The following is an 11,367-nucleotide window of genomic DNA, read 5'->3' as shown; positions in this document are numbered from 1 at the left end:
TGTGCACACAAGACCTCACGTGCACTGGGACCCACCACAAAGCAAGACGTCCATGTGAACTGGGGCTAGACCTGACTAGGAGTCTGGGAGGGTCTGCTGGGGAGGCAGGAGTTGGCCATAACTCACTGTGGGGGAAGGACACTGGTGGCAGAGGCCCCAGAGAATATTGATCAGCGTGAACTCTCCTGGAGGTCCCCATTTTGGACCAAGACCAGGCCCCACCCAACAGCCTATAGGCTCCAGAGCTGGAATGCCCAGGCCAGCGAGACAGGAATACAGCTCCACCTATCAGCAGACAGACTGCCTAAAGTCATACTGAGCTCACAGCTACCTCAAAAAACACCCATTTACACAGCCCCACCCATCAGAGGGGCAAGACACAGCTCTACCCACGAGAGGGCAGGTGCCAGTCCCTCCTACTAGGAAGCCTGCACAAGCCCCTGGACCAACCTCACCCACCAGGGGGCAGGCACCAGAAGCAAGAAGAACTACAATCCTGCAGCCTGTGGAAAGCAGAACACAAACACAGAAAGTTAGACACAATGAGATGACAGAGAAATATGCCGCAAATGAAGGAACAAGATAAAAACCCACAAGAACAACTAAATGAAGAGGAGATAGGCAATCTACCTGAAAAAGAATTCAGAGTAATGATGGTAAAGGTGATCCAAAATCTCAGAAAAAGAATGGAGGCACAGATCTAAAAGATACAAGAAATGTTTAACAAGGAGCTAGCAGATTTAAAGAACAAACAGAGATGAACAATACAATAACTGAAATGAAAAATACACCAGAAGGAATCAATAGCAGAATAACTGAGGCAGAAGAATGAATAAGTGAGCTGGAAGATGGAGTGGTGCAAATCACTGCCACAGAACAGAGAAAAGAAAAAATAATGAAAAGAAATGAGGACAATCTCAGAGACCTCTGAGACAATATTAAGTTCACCAACATCCACATTACAGGGGTCCCAGAAGGAGAAGAGAAAGAGAAAGGGCCTGAGAAAATATCTGAAGACATTACAGCCGAAAACTTCTCTAACATGGGAAAGGAAACACTCAAATCCAGGAAGTGCAGAGTCCCATACAGGATGAACCCAAGGAGGAACATGCCAAGATACATATTAATCTAACTGACAAAAATTAAAGACAAAGAAAAAATATTAAAAGCAACAAATAATGTACAAGGGAATCCCCATAAGGTTGTCAGTTGATTTTTCAGCAGAAACTCTGCAGGTCAGAAGGGAATGACATGATATATTTAAAATGATGAAAGGGAAAAACCTACAACCAAGAATACTCTACCCAGCAAGGCTCTCATTCTGATTCAACCAAGAAATTAAAAGCTTTACAGACAAGCAAAAGCTAAGAGAATTCAGCACCACTAAGCCAGCTTTGCAACAAATGCTAAAGGAACTTCTCTAGGTGGGAAAGTGACTAGCAGCTTAAAACAACCTTGTACATATACAGACTGCTATATCAAAACCTCAAGGGAATAGCAAACCAAAAAACTACAAGAGATACACACACAAAAAAGAAAAAGCAACCCAAACACAACACCAAAGATAGTCAGCAAATCACAGGAGAAGATAACAAAAGAGGAAGGGAAGAAAAAAGACCTACAAAAACGAACCCCAAACAGTTAAGAAAATGTCAGTAGGAACATACATATCAATAATTACCTTAAATGTACATGGATTAAATGCTCCAACCAAAAGACATAGACTGGCTGAATGGATACAAAAACAAGACCCGTATATATGCTGCCTACAAAAGACCCACTTGAGACCTAGGGACACATACAGACTGAAAGTGAGGGGATGGAATAAGATATTCCATGCAAATGGAAATCAGAAGAAAGCTGGAGTAGCAATACTCATACCAGAAAAAAAGACTTTAAAATAGAGACTGTTACAAGAGACAAGAAGGACGCTTCATAATGATGTAGGGATCAATCCAAGAAGATATAACAATTGTAAATATATATGCACCCCACATAGGAGCACCTCAACATATAAGCCAAATACTAACAGCTATAAAAGGGGAAAATGACGGTAACACAATACTGGCGGGGGATTTTAACACCCCACTTAACACCAATGGACAGATCATCCAGACAGAAAATCAATAAGGAAACACAGGCCTTAAATGACAGGTTAGACCAGATGGATTTAACTGATATTTACAGGGAATTCCATCTGAAAGCAGCAAGAAAGCATACACTTTCTTCACAAGTGCACATGGGATATTCTCCAGGATATATATTGGGCCACAAATCAAGCCTCAGTAAATTTAAGAAAACTGAAATTATATCAAGCATCTTTTCCAACCACGATGCTATGAGATTAGAAATAAATTACAGGCAAAAGTAAAACTGTAAAAACACAAACGTGGAGATTAAACAATATGTTACTAAACAACCAATGGATCAGTGAAGAAATCAAAGAGGAAATTAAAAAATACCTAGAGACAAATGACAAGGAATACACAACAAACCAAAATCTATGGGATTTTAACATGTGCAGTTCTTACCGGCAGAGAATATATTTGGTAGGAAGTTAAAAGAAGTGAGTGCAATTTATACTGCTACTAACTACCCATTGACCTACACAAGTCACTTAAATCACCTTTCATACCACACAGTGTAGAAAAGATACTCAAGTAAAAACACCAACTGATTCACCCCATAAATGAATATAGAAGTCCTGGATAAATATTTGCACAAATATTTAGTTTGACACGCAAATGTTTTTATATTTTCTATTAGTTGCAGTCATTTGAAATTGAGAGATTTTACATATAAATTTGGATCTCTAGAATCTCTTGCAAACTCAGAAGATCTAGTGACAAACACCTCAATCTCTCATGATTATAATTTGCTGGAACTAAATATAGGCTGCTCTCTTTAGAATGACATTCACTCTGCACTCATTCACTTAACAAATACTTACTATCTACTACGTACCATCACTCTTCTAGGTGCTGAGCAAAAAGGAAATCAGCTCACTGCTCTCATGGTACTTACATACTCATTAGGAGAGACAGAAACAAAGCTTGCCAACAAACATCCTAGTAAAACATGTTAACGTGATAAATGCTCTGATTAAAATGATATAGGACAATGGGACAGAAAGTAACTTTGCCCAAATTCTACCTTCTCAATGATGCATTCCTGAGTGATGATTTAATCCTGTAATCTAGGAGTCTTCAGATTACAGCCCATCAGTTTAATCAGGCCAACTGCTTGTTTCTGTAAAGCTTTATTGGAGCATAGCCATGCCCATTCGTTGACATCTTATCTGTAGCTGTCTTTGAGTTATAAGCAGAGACCCTACAGTCTGCAAAGTCTAAAATATGATCTGGCCCTTTATACACACAAAAAATTGCTGACTCCATTCCTATTGGTACTCTCAATCCCCTATAACTTCCCCAGCTATTTTTCTCATAGCCCTGTCACCTCTAAAATTCTATTTACATGTTTATTTTATGGCTTATCGTCTATTTTTTCTTTACATTCAGATGTTAACACCATGAGAGCAAAGATCTTAATTTTGTTCACATACATATCCCACGTGATTGGAATATGGTAGGTACTCAATGACTATTTGTGGAATGATTGAAAGGCTAGAGAAATAAGCAGTGTACAGCGTACAACCATGGAAATCATAGTGAAGAATTTGGATTATATTCCAAATTTTGGGACAGTCACTGTAAGGTTTTTTTTTTTTTTTTTTTTTGGCGTTACGCAGGCCTCTCACTGCTGTGGCCTCTCCCATTGCGGAGCACAGGCTCCGGATGCGCAGGCTCAGCGGCCATGGCTCACGGGCCCAGCCACTCCGCGGCATGTGGGATCTTCCCGGACCGGGGCACGAACCCGTGTTCCCTGCATCGGCAGGCGGACTCTCAACCACTGCGCCACCAGGGAAGCCCAACTGTAAGGTTTTAAACAGTGGAGTTACATGATGGATCCAGACTGCTATGGTCTGATGACTTTTTACATTCCTTACCCTGCACTGACTCAGGCCTATGCATCTGTGTTACTTCCCTGACTTACACTCCAGATCTCAGTCCAGCAAATAGTCCATGAATGAGAAATGATTACAGTAATGGAATCTCAAAAGACTAGTGTTCATTGACTCGACCCCAGAACATCCCTCTGTGGGCAGAAGCCCCGGGGAAAGATGGATTTCCTGGCAAGCTCTGCACAGTACTTCAGTAACAACGTTAAATAGCAAGCTCAGTGATTTTGGAACAGAGAGATATTATGGGAGTTTTGTAAGTTTTACACATTACATTTGTTATAATGTTTATAAGTTGTCTTCTGAGAATACACAAAAATGTTATTGTAACCAAAGTACAATAAAACCCAGCTTACCAATCAATATATCAGAGTGCACTGGTGTGCCACCCATGGGTTACAGGTGCGCTGAGATATCAATGCCTCACAACAGTGGGGGGTGACCAGAGCCCTCCCCCTCAGTCAGTCATGCCCTTATCCATTTATCCTGATATGTTATAGAATTATTATCATTTTATATGAGTGTCAGAAGGTTAAGAAGTCTTGCAATGGACAATAGTAATAATTTGTTAATGATACTTGTTTTCCAAAAGACAAAAAAAGTCATTGAGTCTGTGGCTACTACTGAGATTATGAAGCTCATGAGGACAACTGGACAAAGATTTCCTAAATATATTTATATTTTTCATGAATTTACAAACTAGGGGAAGCACAAATAAACAATAAGGAACACTGATATAAATGAGTACCCAAGGAAGCCTCGGACTAACTTCATTTGGGAGATTAAGGCGAGACTCAGGAAGAAAATGGAATTTGAGCTAAACACTGAAGAGTGAAGACTTTTTGATGAGGTAGAGGAAAGGTGACTGCTAATTGGCTCCGAATTGCTGCCCTGGAGATTTAAGATAATTTTCACATCCTTCGGAATGAGGACCAAGATGAGAATAATTTTCACTTTCTCAGGTTGGTCCAAGAATAAATCCCAAACCTGGATATAACAATCCCTTCATCAAGCAGTGTGAAATGGTTTCCCATTTACACCTCCTTATGGCTGGGCTTCTCAGAACCAAATCACTAGGAGTTCCCCTAGTAAAGAACTTCTGTGTCTACCGTGGAACAGCCTCATCGGTCTCACACCAGAAGTGAGGGTTGTGGAAAGAAGAACTAAACTAAACTAAACGATCTAAATAAGAAAACGCCAGTTCAATTCATTGGGAGTTAGAGACTGGTGATCTGGGGAACATTTAGCCATAGTCTAGAACTCATACGCACACCCGCCAAAAAAACTTCCTAGGGTATCGCTTGGCCTTTGTTGATTATTTTCAAAGAAAAACAACAGATCCAAAGTTTTCAAGTGTCAAACAACAAAACTGTGTAATTCAGAGGTTCCCAGATTCCCTTGGTTTACAGGACACTTAGCGTCTCAGTAATATTTCCATGACATTTGATAGGCCAAAAACCTAATCATTCTGTTTATGAAGTAGTTAGGTTCAGACAACTTAATAATTTATGTCTTAACAACTTAGTAACTTCTGAATAAACAATACATATAAATTAAAAGAGAAAAAGAATATGTTTCATTTTTAAATAGCCACAGTTACACACTAAATGGATTTGTGCTCCTGGAACTTTTTTTTTTTTTTAATAAATTTATTTATTTATTTATTTTTGGCTGCATTGGGTCTTCGTTGCCGCATGCAGGCTCTTCTCTAGTTGTGGCGAGCGGGGGATACTCTTCATTGCGGTCCGCGGGCTTCTCATTGCAGTGGCTTCTCTTTGTTGCGGAGTACGGGCTCTAGTCACGTGGTCTTCAGTAGTTGTGGCATGTGGACTCAGTAGTTGTGGCTCACAGGCTCTAAAGCACAGGCTCAGTAGTTGTGGTACACAGGCTTACTTGCTCCACGGCATGTGGGATCTTCCCAGACTAGGGATCAAACACATGTCCCTTGCACCGGCAGGCAGATTCTTAATCACTGCACCACCAGGGAAGTCCCCAACTCTTGGAACTTATCAGATCAAGGCATCAGATTGGATGCTGCCACCCTCCTTTCCCATTCCATGTTGATTTTTGTTCAGTATTTATTTTTTGTCAGAACAATCAATGAAAACCCAGCTTCTTAAAGATATGACATCATCGAAAGAAATGGAGTGCAAACTAATGTAGAAATATTAACTGCCTTAAGCTAGTAGTTCACATCATATCTGACAGATGCTGTGTTTTGCAGTGTTTCCCTTATAAATTTAAAATCCGGAGAATGTAATCCCAAAGAGATTTTGATACACAGCCAATCAGAATTGTGTTTCTGAAGGGCCATGAATACATTAGAGTTTTAGATACGCATGTTATTTTCCATGGGATTGGTTTTCATTTCAGGGATAAATAACCACTTGAGCCTCGTTTTGTTGTTGTTGTTTTGGATACTAAAAATACAGCTTCAATTTATTTCTCAAATCTCCCAAATATCTTTCTACCAAACACTATTTTTTTTTTTTTTTTTTTTTTTGCGGTACGCGGGTCTCTCACCGCCGCGGCCCCTCCCGTTGTGGAGCACAGGCTCCGGACGCGCAGGCTCAGCGGCCATGGCCCACGGGCCCAGCCACTCCGCGGCATGTGGGATCTTCCCGGACCGGGGCATGAACCCGTGTCCCCTGCATCGGCAGGCAGACTCTCAACCACTGCGCCACCAGGGAAGCCCTACCAAACACTATTGATTTGCTGCATATTTAAAAGCACAAGGGGAGCAGTCAAAGGACTTTTTGTGTGTGATCACTCACCCCTAGTAAATATGATCAGTACAGACATTATTTTTATAGAGGGTGTCTTTAAAATGGAGTAATATGCACTTTCCCCCAAGTTTTCTATTATCAGACCCTTTACCCAAATATCTCTGATTAATACCTAGCTAACATCATCGTACTTATATATAACAAAAAAAGTTACCATGAAACATGCAATTGGAACACAGGTAGGAGATAGCAAAAAGTGGCAGAGATATTGAATAAAAAGAGGTAAAAATGTACAGAAATCTTCAATCACTAAATATTGCATCATAAATTGAAAGGATCCAAAGCCATTGCCACAAGAAAACTTATGAAAGTTTGTTCATAACTCAAATTGTCTGAGAATACATATAGAGATGTGTATACATAGATACACATGTATGTATATACATATACACACACACACACACATATGCATAGGTGTGTATGCATTTCCTCGGGGGACCCAAATTTAAGACCAACAAGAGGAGATCTGAGACCATTCAAGAGTTAATATATTAATACATCGTAGAGTCACTACATTAGCCAAGAAAGAATGATCCTCATTTTACAGATGAGGTAAGTACTTTGAAACATGATTCCATCAATAAATTGTAACGAATCCACTAGAATAGGCCTGCAAGTACTTAGGGTATTAATCTTTTAACCAAGACAGGCTATGATCTGCAATCTCCTAGCCTAACCAATGTTAAGAATGGCTGGGTATCGCATTGCAACCTAAGATCTTCATACAGATTTGTCTGTGATGTCAAGCAAGAAGGTGTGGCTGTGCTCTACATAGGGTCACTGAAGAATCCTGGTTTATTGTTCCTATTCTTTTATCTTTCACAGAAAAAGAAGCTAGTACTCTCTTAAGGGCTCTGTATTGCATCTCCCTTGGACACAATAACAGGACAAGCCAATGAGGCTAATCACCTCCAGGGGAATGGAGAAGATACTCAGGTAATTTAAAGAGCTGTCAGTAGTGGGGGAGAGACAGAGAGTGGAAAACTAGTGAAGAGTTTCAAGTCCTCCTCTTTATGTACTTGATACAAAAGATGAGAAACATTCACAGCCCTCATGGAGGCTGCCGGGCATTGCTCAGCACCGGCAAGTTCCATTCACAAGTAGTTGCACAGCGGGGCTGCCATTTTCTATATGAACAATTCCAACTGCAGTTGTGCAATGCTGCAGCTCTGGTGGGCTTCATAATGTGGAATAATTGCCTCTCATTTTAGTATTTCTAAAAGAAACTTATCATATTTTATATTTTAACTGAAGAATAAGATACAATGTTTCACACAAACTAGAGTGACAAATAAACAGATTTGAAGGAAAAAAGAAATCCTATAAATTTATTTTTAACCTGAAAAACTGTGTTCTGTTGATTTTATTCTTTAAACAGATCTTAAAGTTGTCAGCTTTCCATCTGCACTGTATCTTTGAAATATTATAACACTACACCAGCATCTTGCCTCATCCTAAGATTCAGAATAGATGAAAAATAATTTTTAAGTACTAAAGAGTAATCCAAATTCCTTAGCTTCCTAGATTTCCTTTAAAAGACCGATTTCCTATCAATTTGCAGAAACATATAAATGTACACATAATAGCTGGTGTGCTTTCTTCACTACCATTGATCAGTCTGACTCTAGGCATTATACACCATCTATTCACTTAGTCCATCTCCCAAACAAAATGAATACATTTATAATTAAAGGTTAAAATTTTAATAATTACACCAAGGTAGAAATTGAAAAATAGCTTGTCACCATTAACCACTCTTAAGGACACAAAATATTTCCATAACTCTGTGAGGACAAACCTTTCAGTTTTGTCTCTTTTCAAAGAACTTTAAGATTTTGATTGCAAATAATCTGTAGAAACCCTAGTAGGGATATGCTGAGCGCGGATACATGGTGCTGGATTTATTTGAATTCAATTCAAATCCAGAATGGATCTTCCTTCCTGCCAGTTTTCCGAAATGTACATTACAGCTTTGTTTAGTTAAACCAGTTATGACACTTGAGCCTCTGAAATGCTAATACACCTGTACCCAGCCTTTGAGTGTGTTGATTTTGCTTCTTTGGTGGAATAAGTTTCAAGCCCTTTCATGCAGAAAACCAAGATGAGCAGATATTTGTATAATGTATATGTTAATTAAAACATATTGTTCCCTGGGGGCTGGGGAGCAAAGAACGTGTTACTGTGAGCATTTTAAGGCAGACATTCACTCATATCAAATTCAAGAGCAATAGGGCAGGATGGTATATTGCTAGATGCTCAAAAGTGACATGTTATAATAATACAGTTTAAAAAATAAGAGAAAGTCATGCTTTAAGAGATCAACTTGGATGCCTTAATGTAACAGAAATGTGGTTTCTGTCAAATATTGTGTCACCAAGGTGCTATAATTGCTTAACCTGACGAATTTTCTTCACAGCTATGCTCAGCTCATGGTTGATGGATTTATATTACCATAAAGAATTAGCTTTTTCATATGAGCTGAGAATCATCATCACACTGTCACCATTCTGCCCACTAGAAAACCACGGGCTTGCAGATTAAGAGACAAAAGCCAGTGTGTCCCAGTTGCTGCTATACCTTCATGCCAGCTCAATACACACAGCAAGCAATGCCTGTCCATAAAGACAATACATCAGAAATCCTCTGGGCTTCAGGCAGCCATCCCAGAACATGTGCACATCCAGCTTGCTTTTCATCTGGTCATTGGTCCAGTTCCCAAATTTTGAGAAACCTTCGTTTTTGTTCTAGTGTTGGTACCTGTCCCCTAGATAGCCATCAAGAATTCTGGGTTGGAACTGCCAACAAATTCACTCTTCTTTAGACTAGCATGACCTTGCTGGTACCTCCACAATCCGCACCCAGTAAGTCCGTTCCTTGCTTTGAAGAGTGAGATGTCCAATAAGCGTGTGTGTCTTAGAAAGAAAGCACAAGGGATGCCAGAAAGTGACCTACAGTTTTATCTATGAGGTAGTGAGTATTTAGCCCATGATTACGGCCAGGGTGCTTCTGGAAATATGTATTGTGGGCTGCATGTTGGCATCAACCAGAAACACTGGTACAACTGGCACCCACAGCATGAACACAACACAGAAGTGATGTACCATTTGCTGTGCCCTGTCTCAGCCTTGCCCGTGCTGGTCCTGTCTAAAGCTCATCCTACTGAGGAAGTTTCTGAACTTCCTTTGGTGGCTGAAGATAAAGCTGAAGGCTACCAGAAGACCAAGGAGGTTATCTTGCTTCTTAGGAAGCTTAGGGCCTGGAATGATATCGAAAAGGTCTATGCCTCTCAGCCAATGAGAGCTGGCAAAGCAAAATGAGAAGCTATAACTGTATCCAGCACAGGGGGCCCTGCATTATCAAGGACTTCAGAAACATTCCTACAATCACTCAGCTTAAAATAAGCAAAGCGAACGTGTTGAAACTTGCTCCTGGGGGGCGTGTGGGACGTTCCTGCATTTGGACTGAAAGCGCTTTTCCACAAAAGGATGTGATGTGCATGGCACTTGGTGCAAAGCTGCCTCCCTCAAGAATGACTGCGACCTTCCCATGCATAAAATGCTCGATACAGACCTTAGCAGAATCTTGAAAAGCCCAGAGATCCAAAGATCCTTCCAAGAACCACGCAAGAAGATTCATCACAGACTCCTACAGAAGAATCCACTTAAAAACCTGAGAATCATGTTGAAGCTAAACCCATATGCAAAAACCATGCACTGGAACATCATTCCTCACCAGGCCAAGAATCACAAAGTCCAGGTAGACAACACAGCACTAGAAGCCAAATCAGATGAGAAGGGGGCTCCAGGCAAGAAGCCAGTGGTAGTGTAGAAAGAAAAGAAGACTGTTGGTGTTTGAAAACTTCGGAGGGAAAGAAAAAAAGGCTGTTGCTACCAAGAAACGGCCAGCTGAAAAGCCAGCAGAAAAGAAATCCACAGAAGAAGGCTGCTGCATAAACTTAAATTTATTTATTCCATAAAGGTCAAATCATTTTGGACAGCTCATTTTGAATAAAGATCTGATCAAAGAGGCAGTGAGAAACAAACCAGAAAAGATGGGAGGAAAAGTTACAAAGACTGTGAAATCAGAAAAAAAAAAATTATTTACAGATAAAAAGCTGTCTCAGTAGATAATGCAAAGGAATATACAGACACACTTAAAATTGTAAGTAAGAGAATTTAGTAAGTTAGACAGATAGGAAATCAAAATATTGATGTCATTGGCTCAAGATGGCAACATAGAAAGATCCTGAACTCACCTCGTCTCACAGACACACTGGATCTACAGCTACATATGGAACAATTTCCTCTAAGAAAAACCTAAGAACCAGCTAAACAATGACTACACATCAAGTGAACTACAAAAAAAACCCACAATGAAGTGGGTAGGAGAAGCTGAGACGCAATCTTGCCATAAGGCCCGCCCCTGGAGTAATGACCCCCATCAGGAGCTTCTCCCTGTAGAGTGAAGGGTTTGAGCCCCACATTGGGCACCCCAACTTTTAAGACCTGCACCTGAGATATGAGCCTCCAAACACCTAGCTTTGAAAACCACTGGGGGTCATGA

At 40.2% G+C, this 11,367-nt stretch overlaps 1 pseudogene; it reads left to right on the top strand.

Moving 5' to 3' along the window:
* Positions 1–9,818: 9,818 nt before the first annotated feature.
* Positions 9,819–10,780, top strand: LOC132521550 (large ribosomal subunit protein uL4-like; annotated as a pseudogene).
* Positions 10,781–11,367: the final 587 nt, after the last annotated feature.

This window comes from Lagenorhynchus albirostris, chromosome 6 (genome assembly GCF_949774975.1).
Source record: "Lagenorhynchus albirostris chromosome 6, mLagAlb1.1, whole genome shotgun sequence".
In the NCBI taxonomy this organism is placed as follows: Eukaryota; Metazoa; Chordata; class Mammalia; order Artiodactyla; family Delphinidae; genus Lagenorhynchus; species Lagenorhynchus albirostris.
Note: the sequence above shows the minus strand (reverse complement) of the source record. Positions and strands in the feature narration are given on the sequence as shown.